The sequence below is a fragment of the Lactuca sativa genome, chromosome 7 (assembly GCF_002870075.4).
Source record: "Lactuca sativa cultivar Salinas chromosome 7, Lsat_Salinas_v11, whole genome shotgun sequence".
NCBI classification, from domain to species: domain Eukaryota; kingdom Viridiplantae; phylum Streptophyta; class Magnoliopsida; order Asterales; family Asteraceae; genus Lactuca; species Lactuca sativa.
Genome location: NC_056629.2, coordinates 139,615,012 through 139,629,327, shown reverse-complemented (window position 1 = coordinate 139,629,327; position 14,316 = coordinate 139,615,012). Strand labels below are relative to the sequence as shown.

Below are 14,316 nucleotides of genomic sequence, written 5' to 3'. Positions count from 1 at the left end.
CCATCTACGTACCTTTTCCCAGGGATTTTTGTGAATATCCCATCGTGATGGATTTTCAATGTGAATTAGTTGCTTATTCCATCTGAAACAAAGAATAACAAAAAAATCAACTATTTGGGCATAATTTCAAATCGACAAAATGTGTGATCACGTTAGTAAGTCACTTATGCTATAACCTTTCCAAATCATAGTTTGATGCTTTTGTGTGTTTGGAACGGACCGACCATAACATTAACACCATTATCGTTTTCAATCGAACTGGAAGATGATCCTTGCGTTGCGTTGGAGAAGATGATGATGAATGTGTAAGGTTTATGGGTAGCTGGAAGATGATCTTTGCAATTAATTGCAAAATATCATCCGTATATTATGCATAATGAAGGATTACAGAGACTGCTAAATAAAAAGACAAAAATACTCGTGCATTAACAGTACAAAAGTGATGGGGTTAGGGTCAATGACCAATCGCACAATTAACTGAAACCATAAGGACCAGTAGCGTGACTTTTTGCTAGAAAGTCCTCAAAATGAGATATTATGTAAACCACAGGGACCAATTGTGAAAATTTGTCTTTATAAAAGAAAAGGTTTGCAATATTTGACTAAACTCGTAAAAAAAAATTAATATGTGATTTAAAAATATAAAATTATAAAATAGAAGCAATATGTGTTATGACGTAAAAACCAAAATACATAAATTTACTTTCATGTTCCATAAAATCTATTTGTTGGCAACTTTAAAATATTCTATAAAAACATTGTGTTAGCAACTTTAAAAGATAAAAACGATTCGTTTTCTAAAAATCATCCCTTTAATTTAGCTACTTTAAAAAAATAATACTATTCGTTTTTCAAAAAGTAATGTTAATCCTAAGAACTAATATCGTCAAATAAAATAGTAATCGATTGAAGAACAACCCTCTTAATACTTGATTTTGTCTTTGCAAACAAGTGCTGAAAAGCAAAAACACTTGGGGTGAGAGAGGCTCGAACTCTCGACCTCAGGATTACTCAGAAAGCTATGAGACCTACGCGCTAGCCAACTGCGCCACCACCCCTTTATGTTACAAGCTTAAATAAACGTATGAAGTCATAGATTTATTAAAACTTATTTCATTTAGTTTATAGTCGATGGTAATTGATAAAAAGAGATGTAGTTTATATCGATGAAAATTTGAGTAAAGCACAAATCTGATCAATGGGTTCGTTTGATTCATCCTAAAAATTATTGCAAATCCGTCTAGCTTTAATATCCAAGCTCTAAAAAGTTATTAAATAAGGGCTATTATGCTCCTAGTCTCCACTTGCCTAAAAACACAAGAAATACCACCGACTTTTTTAGTTAACAAGGCTACCAAAAGAAAAATTACAAATAATATTCCATTTATAGTACACCACAACATTCCCACGATATATCGTCTATGCCATCCTTTGAGGTTGGATATACGCTCATGTTGCAACTTTATAATATGGCTTCGCATTCCCACAATATATTGTCTATGCCATCCTTTGAGGCTGGATATACGTTCATGTTGCAACTTTATAATATGGCATGCAAAGCGTAATTTATTATTTTGACATGATACATCATCTACCAACGTTTTAATAATCTTTTCATATATCATAGGTGGTGTTGCATGCTATGGTGGTGTTGGCTTTGGTGATACTAAGGAATTATGTCATATCCAGTAGGAAATGAAGTGGTAACTGATATGGACAGTTCATTGATTTTGAAAACTCACCACGAAAAGTAAAAATGGGTCTCTAAAATTTTAGATGAGCAACAAATTAACAATAGATAGCTACAGATTAGCAACGAGTTAGCACGGAGTATAACGAAAGATTACATACATATTAGCGACAAATTAACAACTATCCAACGAATTAGCAACATATTTGCGACAAATTAGATGTTGATTAAAATTTTAGGCCCTTTCACGACACGAGTTATGTGCAATTGCACATCCAACATGGCCATTGTAACTAATGTGGTGACCATGTGGGAATGATGGAAAAAGATGGTGTTTGTATATATAGAGAAATAAAAATCAACATACTCTTAATCTAGGACGATATATACGTCCAACAGCCAACAACTTACTCATCTACACTACCTCTGATGTGGGGATGGTGTTAGTAACTTATACATTGTTGTTGTGAGGATGTTTATACTCATGTACTACCTATATATACACATCATTATGTACAAATGTGTAGAAAATGAACTCACGCTTATGCACTACCTCTGACATGGGGATAGTGTTACTTAACTCTTTATGTAATCTATACTTATATCTATATATCTATATCGTACTATATTATAAAGAAATTGTTTTTCTTTTCACCATATTCATTTTAAAACTCTCATGTATTTTTCATTTCACCACATTTAGTTGAAACTCTCATGGCTTTTCAATTTCTTTTTAATAAAAATTATAAGTTGGTTAATAAGGTTAAATAAATATCAAACCTAAAATGTAATTATATATAAACTAAATTTCAATATAAAAATGATATCTTTACTTCTACTTATAAAGTTATGTTTTTTTTTAACTTTTAATATATTATACTTAATTTATTAGTTTTAATATAGTATTAGATGTAAACCATTATCATTTTAAAGATACAATTTTAGAACAATTTGTATAAAACACTTAAATTGTTAATTTAAATATAACATTATAGGGTCAACTTAAATATAAATTTAAGTTTAAATTAAACAACCCAAAAAATATTTTATAAATAGTTAAGTGATAAATTGTAATGTATTTCTAATAATGATTATAAGTTGGTTAATAAAGTTAAATAAATATCAAACCTAAAGTGTAATCATAAATAAACTAAATTTTAATTTTAAAATAATATATTTACTTCTACTTATAAAGCTATGTCTTTAACTTTTAATATATTATACTTAATTTATTAGATTTAAAATGTTTTTGTATGTAAACCATTATCATTTTAAAGCTACAACTTTTGAATAGTTTGGACAAAATACTTAAATTATTAATTTAAATATAGCATTACAGTATCAACTTAAATATAAATTTCAGTTCCACTTAAAAAACCAAAGAATATTTTGTAAATAGATAAAGTGATAAATATAAAAACTAAATTGTAATCTCAATTTAACTAAAATATTTTCTAAAGATATTTTTATAATCGTTAAAAGTTTTCAAATTAGTAACTTAAAACAACTTACAATAACAATATTAAAAATAACTCTATATAAATGACTATATTGTTACATTTAAAAAAACAATGTTTGATGTTTTAAAAAATTATAATGATAGAAATTAAAACATTAATCAAATAAATTTTAAAAATTTAATTAACAATAACAATAACTATAAATAACATTAAACCATATATTATATTTAATTTTATTCATGTGTAACTCGCGGATATATAAATCATTCAAACGATTGACTAAACTACAATATTAAAATCTCATATTATATTTCTATTTATAAATTATTACTTTAACTTTTTAACATATTATAGTTAACTTATTAGCTTAAATATGTTGTCGTATGTGAGCAATTATCATTTTAAAGTCACAACTTTTGTATAATTTATGAGTTGATGCAAAATAGTTAAATTATTAATTTCAATATAATATTAAACAATTAACTTAAATCAAAATTTCAGTTAAACTTGATAAAAATGGAACCTACACCATTTTTTACACTCTACCATTGTGGGACAAATTTGTTTTCTAATATTTTTCAACAAATCTCAACAACATAGTTCTTTTTGCAGGAGAAATCATACTATGCATTGGCATCATTTTGTGAGAACATGGGAGAAGAAATCATCCCGTTTATTGATCCTCTAATGGGGAAACTACTTGTTGCTCTCCAAAATAGTCCAAGAAACTTACACAAAACATGTTTGGTATTGATGCATCTTTCATGCTTTACTTATATTATATCCGTCAATGAACTTATCAAGCTTCTTTTTAATTTTTCTAATCTGCGATTAGTTTAGTTGCATCTGCTACACATAAAGCATTTCTACCCTATGTTGAAAGGGTTCTGGAATGGATGAAAAATTTCATGGTGCTTACAAATGAAAAGGACATGTGTTCACGAGCAAGGACTACTGAATTGGTGGTGATAGTTGCAATGATTGCAGAAAAGGACAAAATGGAATCGGTTTTACCATTTTTCATTGAAGTTACAATTTTTGTAATAACTCTATCATTATCTCCATAAATAAGTTATATTCACTAGTCTGAATTGCTTTGACTTATTAACATATTAAGGGTATGGGCTGGAGTGAGTACACTTCGTATATATACTCATGGATTTTTTAGCAACATGGCAGAAATTTTAGAAGATGAAATGGTTAAGGTATGCAATCATTGTGGATTATTTTCTAAAAGTTTGAAAAATGTTTTGATTTGTGACTTGATGTATTATTGTACATAGTATCTTCCATATGTTGTACCTTTGGCATTCTCTTCTTGCAATCTTGATGATGGATTTGCTGATAAAATTGATGATTCTGATGAGGATGAAGATCCTAATGGATTTTCTGCAGTTTCATCTGATGATGAATCCCAAGATGAACCTAGAGTACAACGTATCAATATAAGAACTGGTGTTTTGGATGAAAAGGCTGCTACAACTCAAGCCCTTGGTGTACTTGCCTTTCATACAAAGAGTGCCTATGAGTCGTATCCTTTTCACTTATTTATATCTTACTGTGTCAATATAATTAACCAACATCAGTCTAGAAGGCTAGAACTGTAATTTCCTATTTACCTTAAGATATTTGGAAGAGACCCTGAAGATTATGGTGAAGCATTCCATCTATTTCCATGAAAATGTTCGACTTTAGGCCATGACTGGTTGAAATGTAAGTCACAAATAATTCTCTTCCAGAATGGTTGTTCCTTCCATCTCTGAAAATCAGTTTCTTTCTAAATGTAGATACTCTAACAGCTGCTCATGTCTGCCTACAATGTCATGATGTAAGTGTGTACTTCATAACCCATCATTCTTTTTAAAATTGGTTTTGGTTATTTTAGTTATATTCTTTTGCATATGAAAGAAGAAACTACTTTAGTTGTCTACATATGGTCATCTAATATTCCAATGCTTACATTCACCTTTGTAGGATGGAGAATCCCAAACAAAACAAATTCTCGATAAGTTCATATATCATTATTGTGAATCCCTTGTGGGATTTTTATGTTTAAAAGAGAAAACAAATTCTTAGTTACCTAATCTTTTAAAATGTATCAAATTTTTAGATTCTGTGATGAAAATTTACATCAAGAGTGTGAATGAAGATGATGACAAAGATGTGGTTGCTTAAGCTTGCATGAGTGTAGCACAGATCACCAAGGATATTGGATATGTTGCAGTTTAATCTCATAAAAACTTTTATTATTTAATTTCTTTTTAATTGTTTTTAGATTTACTAACTTCTCAAATGTCGTCATTCTCATTTGTTTTAAATTTTAAAACTCAGACATGTATAAGCTTGTGGAGTTAACTATGGCATTGCTATGGCAAAACTCAGTATGTCAGAAAGTGAAATCTAACATTGATATTGAAGATGATGATCATATTCATGAACACAGTGAAATGCTCATGGATGCTATTACAGATCTTCTTCCTGCTTTTTCCAAGGCCATGGGTTCTGACTTTGCACCTTTCTTTGAACCTCTGTTTGACCCATTAATGGATTTCATGTAGAAAGAATCAGACTCAACACAAGATCGGACAATGGTGGTTGCGTGTCTAGCTGAAGTTGCTCAACATATGGGTACAACATTTTCTACCTATGTAAACGTAATCTTTTCTAGCTAATCTTGATTTTTTTTTCATGACCATAAAATTAATTAAATTGAAGATCGGATCCTTTTTTAGACTTTAATGTCTTTGGTACTTAGAGAATTAGATTCACCATCAGCAACCAATAGGAGGAATGATGCATTTTGTGTTGGATAAATGTGCAAGAATGGTGGCGAATATGGTCTTAAGTATCCTTTATAAATATTTTTTGATTCTACTACTTTTAAAGTTTTTTTTTATGTTAAATCTCTCAGTTGATGCTTTCACTTATTCATCATATACTTGGATGATGTGTTGCCATGTCTTTTTCTATTGTTTGAAGAATCTGAGAAAGACCATGAAGTAAGGGATAATGCAGCTGGTGCAGTTGCAAAGATTATTATGGACCACCAAAACTCTGTCCCACTATATCGGGTCCTCCCTATACTCCTCAAAGCTACTCCTTTAAAAAAAGATTATGAGGAATCCATCCCTGTTTATAATTGTATTTACAACCTTGTTTTATCATCCAACCAACTGGTACTTGTTTAAAATGTGTTCTTCTTCCACTCATAATGATCATACTGTTAAGTGCTAACACATTTGTATGGTTTCTAATACCAACTGTTGAAACAGATCCTTAAGCTAGTTCCGAATTTGGTTATGGTTTTTGCAGAAGCAGCCATGTCACCACTAGAAACATGTGAAGTTAAAATTCAAATAAGAGGGGCTCTCTCTCGCTTATTATCACTTTTTGGTAGAGAAATGCATCCAATTTTAAGAAACCTCCTACCAACATATGTACGTGCATTAGCTGCTATTTTACCAAAAAAGTTTTTGGTCATCACTCTCCTAGGATAACCATCATGTTTTGGTTGACAACTAAATGAAAGAAAGTTGTGCAAATGATAAATCATCTTGCAATAATGACCTCTTGACTAGAAGTAAATTGATTACTAGATGCTTTTGAAACATCACCATTTTCCAACAGAGATATATTTCATCTCTTCCCTCATTCATCATCCGAAGGTTTATTTTTTGGCTTGGCTATAGCCCACTTTTTTTGGACACCACACTATGTAAAAATTCAGTAGAATAATAAAATGAATAAAATTTTGTTGAATTATATGGCATTTAGCCTGTTTCATAGTATTTCCTTCCTACTAATCCAACCCAATTTTCTCCAACAACAACCTTAAAAAAAACCAAAGTTTCTTCCTGAAAAAGAATAAAAAAATCAAAGTTGATGCGGATGAAGAGAATGAAGCCGATGGAAATAATATGAGAAACATACTTTCTGTTGGGAATTCAAATAACAGTCGTCTCCGACTTTAAAACTAAGAGGAGTTAACTACAACATGTGGAAATCAACAACGCAAAAGGATAAAAACACCAAACCACATAAAATGTGCAGAATATTCACGTTCAAAACATATTGTTATCGAACTAAACACAATTGGAATGATAACATATACAAACTTTGGTTAGGTTTCTAGTTTGAGTTACAAACTTTAAAACAAAAATAAAAAATAACCACTATATGAAGTTTGTAACTAAAATTCTAAGGTGGTGTTTGTTTTTTATTAAAAACCTCTTCAAACATCTATGTGTTGTGCGGCGCAGCACACGCGCATCACTTTCTTTCCTGCAGCTGTTTGTTTTTCCGCAGACTTCGAAATTAAAAACCTCTTCACGTACTCTGCTTGGGACAACACTTGAAAATTGCTTCTACCCTCTTTTAACGTAAACCTAAAAAAATGGCCGACCTCCCCCATTATCGTTCCAGGAAATCGATCGCAAGAGAGGCTCTCGTCTCCCACCTCCCATCGACGACGCTACTGCTCTCAGCTCAGCCCCCACCGGCGCCTCTACCTCCGGCAGTCCATCATCGCAGGTATTTTCTTCTTCTTCTTTTTTTTTTGCTGTTGAAGGCAGCGATTCTGCTTAGGTATTTTCAATATTTTGATTTTTTTGTTGGGTTTACTTCATAGTTCATGCTTCATATTAATTGTTTGATTTTTGTTGTTGAATCTTTGTTCTTGCTTAATCTTGATGCTAATCTTATCTAATAGTTGATGATGTTGTTTCTATATTTGATTAATGATAAGTTTTTGTTGCAATGATTATGATTTTTTGCTTAAAATGTCACATATTGCTACTTAATTACCATGAAATATTGCTGAAATATCATAAAATTGTTGCTGAATTGTCACTAATTATTGTTGAAATGTCACAAATTGTTGCTGAATTGTCACAAATTGTTTCTGAAATGTCACAAATTGTTGCTGAAATGTCATGAAATATTGTTCAAATGTCATAAATGTTGCTGAAGTGTGATAATTGTTGCTGAAATATGAATAATCTTTGTTGAAATTGGTTATTTTCATCAATACAAGTTGTAATTATGTTGAAAGTTGTTGGTATAAGGTTATGTTTGCTAAAGTATGTATTCCATATGTTTTTTTTATTAGCAATGGCAGATAAACATACATGGACCAATGAGCAAACAAAATTCTTATTGAACACTTGTATTGAAGAAGTACAAACTATGGGTAGAAAAGGTTTGAGTTTGCACAAACACTCATGGAACAAATTAGGAACATGCATTAAGGAAAAGTTTGGTGTGGATTTGAGTCAAAGACAATTGAAAAATGCTTATGACAACCTTAAATCCAAATACACAAGATGGTTATATTTGAAAAACAAAATTGGCAACCTTTACAATCCTCAAACAAACACTTTTAACTTAACAAATGGTTATATATATATATATATATATATATATATATATATATATATATATACACACACACACACATATTAATATGTATTTTGTTTATGTAGTTGTCATTTATTCTTATACTACTTTTGTTACATTGATTGGGTTTAGGGACATTCAAAAGCTGCTTCTTCAAAAACTGTCCCATTGTTGTTTCTAGAGCTTTGTGCAGAACTCTTTGATGGAAATGGTGCCTCGGGTAATCTCAGCTATGCCACATCCCAAACACCATCGGGACATGGATCATCTTCTTTCCATGTCGCACCACTACATCTTATGGACACCAATTCTATTAACATAGATAAGGATGATTTCTTTTCCAATCATACTACTCAGCCACCACCTTCTGCTGCTTCACCTTCTGGTAACCCCAACAAAAGAGTTAAACCCTCAACTCCTAGACCTCGAGCTGCTAGTGCCTCACCTAAGCCACTTTTTAGTGCCTCCCCTAAAGCTTCTATTACTGCTGATGATTTTGCATTGGAGATGCAGAAAGCTCTACGACATTTGACTCAAGGGCCAACAATTCCCCAATGTTTAGAGAAGCTAGAGTTACTCGAGTTAGGCCCAGTAGACCCTCTACGATTTGCTGCTTATCATATTTTTGGAGGGACCATGAATATGAGAGAGAGATGTGGGTAAATTTGCTTAATGATTCACAGATATTAAGAGGATGGATAGAGATGACACCTACAAGTTTAGGAGTATTGAAGGATGGAAAAATTGTATGCCTTGAAAGGCAAAAAACATGCCATAATGAGTTTTTTATATCAACTTCGTATAAATGTAATTACTTCAAAATTAATAAGAGTGATATGATTATTTTAATAACATGTCTCTCTCTCTCTCTCTATGTGTGTGTGTGTGTGTTTGGAGGGGGGTTATATATATATATATATATATATATATATATATATATATATATATATATATATATATATATATATATATATATATATATATAACTCTATTTTGCGCAACGCAAGAAATTTACTTAAATCAAATTCATTTGAAATTTTCACAACAAAAGAGTTTTCTAATTTGTTTTATACTTATGATATCAAATATAAAGTTGTTAATCACTACAAATCAAAAGTTTTTGTGACTTGTGGTTAGTAATTGGTAGTGACTTTTTATTTTCCTCTCATTTATATACATTGTATCCATATTAGCAATATATAAATAAGTTTACTCACAAACAATCACATGTTTTAAAATATTTTTAATTAAAATATGAAGAGTTGAAAAAAAAGAATGTTTTGCCGCATCATGGTTATTACTATGCAGATTTTTCTTGGAACAATAAATATTCTTTCATATCTAGTTTAATGTTATTAAAAAAAAATTGTTGTGTGCCTTAAAGGCATCAAACATGCTATAATGAGTTTTTATATCTATCTATATCATACATACTTATAAAGCTAACATTTTTTTCTTGAATCTCATGCATTTGAAACCCCCATAAAAATTTGTCAACACCTCATGCATTTGAAACCCCCACAACCTTTCACCTTCAAAATAATTAATCACACATAATCTCATTCCAAGAAAATCACACACTCTATAGGTTCAACACATCATCATATCATATCTTCATATCATCATATCATATCATATCATAATCATAATCATATCATATCATATCATATCATATCATATCATATCATATCATATCATATCATAATATATTATAAACACTACTAGAAAAAAGGCCTTTTACGACGCTCATTGCGCGTCGTAAAACGCTCAGACGACGCGCAAATGCGTGTCAAGGAAGGCCCTGTCATAAAGAGAGACGACGCGCATTTACGACGCGCATTTATGACGCGCATTTACGACGCTCGGTTACGACACGCAATGCGTATCAAGGAAGGCCCTGTCATAAAGGAAGACGATACGCATTCGCGTGTCGTAACCTTACGACGCGCGGGTTAATGACACGCAATGCGTATCAAGAAAGCCTCTGTCAAGAAAGGACATGTCATAAATGAAGATGACACGCATGTTTGCGTATCATAATTTTAAATGTTAAAAAAAATTATTTTTTATAGATTTACTAATTTTCAAATTAAATTTGCATTTAATGCCTCACAATATAAAATAAAATATCATATACAAAAAATATAATCCATTCCATAAAATTTAATGTCTTACAATTCTATTTCTTACAATATATAAATTTACATGTAAAAACATCTCTACAGTCTACATGTTTCATGCTTGATTTCCATCTTTTATCGTTTTTAAAAACAAAAGTTCTAACAAGAAACCTTCTTTTAGTAATGCAAGTGATGCTCTTGATAAGCTGATATTCTTAAGTGTAACGGATCCCTCATTACTTGGAGATGCTGGTGAGCTTGAAATCCAAATTAAACCTGATCCAGAAAAAGGGACAAACAACTATCAGTAAGCAATCAAGTTCCAAATTAAAACATTAAGTCACAAAGATATTATAATGGAATGAGACATTTTGAAAAGCTCATTATTTCATGTAGTTATTATTATTTATTTTTTCTTTTAACCAAACCCATAATTCCATTTTCAATAAAATGGTAAGTCAAAGATACATCCCTGTTTAACCTAAAATTCATCAAAACATTGAACTAACATACTAAATCAAGGATAATGCAAAGCAGTTTCTTTTGGGTAACCCACCAGCAACAGGGGTAATTTGTCCATCTACATGCAGTAGATTGTACTAGGGACTTAAAGCACTTATAAAACTATCTTATGGAGGGTATTTTGGTAAACCCACCAGCAACAGGGGCAAGTCTGTCCAAAAAAATATCTGAACGGCCTAATCATATTTAAATAGCATCAAATCAGCACCAATCTCTCTATATCTTCTTCATTTTGTCCAGAAAAACAACTAAAAGACCTTGAAAGCACAAATTCAAAAAAAAATATTAAAAATATGTATTTGAAGGATTATTTAATGAAGAGAAAAAAATAAAGTAACTTTATTTACAATTTTACCCCTGTAACTGCAGTTTCTGTCCATGCCCAAGCTAATGGAAGAAAATACCATGGGGATTTAGCAATCATGAAAAGCCCCAATGCATATGAAGTGGCAAATATCAAAACAGATTTCCATGCTTTCATGTTATCAATTTCAAATACCTTTTGAGAAAAAAAATAAAAAGTATTAAATATGAATATGTTCAAATAAAAAAAGGATAAAAATTAATAAGTAAGAGTGTAATACGGTCTTGGGAAGAGTATCGATGATGTCTTCAAAGTGATATTATCTGAAAGTGGTTCTCCAATTTTTCTAAAACCAGCTAAAGTGCAATGGAACTACACTTTAGGGACCAACCATGCAAAAAAATGTAACACCGGGACTGAACACGTAACTTTTGAAAGAGCACAGGGACGAAAGTTTTAACTTAGTCTAGACTCTAGAATATATTGCATTTTTAGTCCCTGAGTTTAGCAGTTTTTTTCGTTTTTGGTTCCTAAAGGAATCAGTTTGCAGTTTTGGTTAATGTTTCATAATGATTTTGGTCCCTTAATCCTTAAAAGACCATTTTGCCCTCGATCCAAAACCAAAAAGAATAGTGTACCACATGGACCAAAATGGTCATTTTAAAGATATTAACAGCTGGGTAGGTAGGATTAACGATTCAGGGGCCAAAACTGTTATGAAACATCAAATTAAGGACAATATTTGAAAACAGATTCCTTTAGGGACCAAAAGCGAAAAAATTAGCTAAATTCAGGGACCAAAAATGTAACTTTTCTATACTCTAAAAAAGAAAGTAGCACAGACCTTGGAGCACCCTCTGCTACAAAAACACGAAATGATCTCTTCTTCTCCTTTGCAGCACAAAGAAATTCAATGACAGTTCTTGAACTTCCTAAGGTCAATATAACTTCACTGCAAATAATTGTTTTTTCATTTAATATATTGACTATTAATATTATATTAACAACTTTTGGGAAGAAGGGTTTAGAGAGAAATGAGAATACTTATGGTGATTATGCTCGACTGCTTGCTCAGCAATCTCTTCATGACAGGTGGCAATATCTTGAATCAGATGAATCTGTTTTCCTTTATTTTTGTTTATTATAGCATGAATCTGTTTTCATTTCTTCCTATACTTTGAAAAAAGTAGACTGTTATAATAAGGTAGAATTTTCAAACTTCAAAGTACAATGGCTTATCAAGAAAAAGTTTAAAAGTACAATGTTGTAATAAAATGATTTGAAAGTAAGAATGTAAGATGCTATCATAAGCAAAAAAAAAGTACCTTTCCTTCTACTTGAGGGAAACTGCAAAAGTGAATGCTTTCCTCTGATCCATTCGATACTTTTCGCAAGTTACGATAAAGAATCTCAGTGAAGAAGGGTGTAAATGGAGCCATTGCTTTACAACAAGTTAAAAGCACCTAAAAAGAATGTAATATAAACCAATTAAGAAACCCAATTAAAAATTTAAAAAAAAAATGTTAAAATGAAAGCATACATGGTATAGAGCTGAAAGTGCAGTTCTGCAGTCATCTTCTCTAGTGCGACCTTTAAGTCTCTTACGATTAAATCTTACGTATATATTGGTCAAATTGTCAATGAACTTCAACAGATAAGGAACAACCTGTGAAAGCACTCACAAATAAGTATCCATATATGTGTATGTATATGAATATGTATATGTATTATGTTTAAAGAGATAGCATATGTAATATGCTTACATCATTTAGACTTTAGATGATTTGCATATGTTAAGCTGAGAATCGTATGCCCATGTCAGCATTTTCCAATATGCTCATCATATTATCTGAAAACAAAAGAAAACAATATCAACAAAATCAATTTCACAAAAAACATGCAAACTCATTAAAGTAAAAGAAATAACATACCTTCAACTCTGTTTGTATGACCAGGTAGTTCATTTAGAGTATTAGCGTGTATAGACTTAGCAAACTGTTGAATACACCTTAATCTTAAAAGAACATCAAGAGAATTTTGGGCATGAATGTTGTGGACAATTTTCAGCAACAATGACAAAATGAAGCCACTAGAAGATCTTAATTCCTCATACAATGAACTAATGCTATAATTTGTGGCATGTGAAGTTTTTTCAGATCTTGCAGCAATTTTTGTAGACACAAGGGAATACTTGAGTGTGTCCCACATGATCTTTGAGTCGCTTAATTGACTTGATCCTAAGATTTTATCATTTCCTGGAAAATACATTTCGTGTAGTAAATGAACCACAGATTTAAGATTCGCGCCTGTTCCTCCTTTGTGTTTTACCGGAAAAGATTTGAGGAATTCGTTCCTTCTAGAAACATCCGCAGAAGCTTGTAAAAGAGAAAGGGATTGTTTAAGAAGAATGAGCTCAGATGATTCGTAGTTAGCAGCATCCATGGGGGACAGATTTGGAATTTTGGAAGATGCTACACTCTCCTTATTTCTCCATCACAGAACAATCACCAAACATCATATCCTCGATTTGAATTTTTGCTGTTGATTCTTGTGCTATGGACAAGTAAGATATACCTTAAAGGGGAGAGTAAAAGAAAAGCGGGCTCAGATAGAAGCATGTTGATCAGATTTCAGACTATTTTGAGGAAGAAGAAGAGATGGGGGTTACCATCATATATGCAGAGATTGAAGTCAAAATCATCTTGAGCCATTAAAGCTAAATACGATGGTTGACATGAAAAACTGTAACAGGGCATCCCTGTTTTCAGTTTATCCCTCAGGAACAAATGGAAGTTGAGGATGGCGAACGTCGGCGGGTTCGAGGAG

General features: G+C 31.4%; 1 non-coding gene and 1 pseudogene across 1 annotated transcript; one reads left to right on the top strand and one right to left on the bottom strand.

Annotated features, from left to right (window-relative positions):
* Positions 1–972: 972 nt before the first annotated feature.
* TRNAM-CAU (transfer RNA methionine (anticodon CAU)) lies at positions 973–1,058 on the bottom strand. Its single transcript is given in 2 exon segments — positions 973–1,008; positions 1,021–1,058. It is a non-coding gene; the product is annotated as a tRNA-Met (tRNA).
* Positions 1,059–1,970: 912 nt separating this feature from the next.
* On the top strand, positions 1,971–9,207 carry LOC111904902 (uncharacterized; annotated as a pseudogene).
* Positions 9,208–14,316: the final 5,109 nt, after the last annotated feature.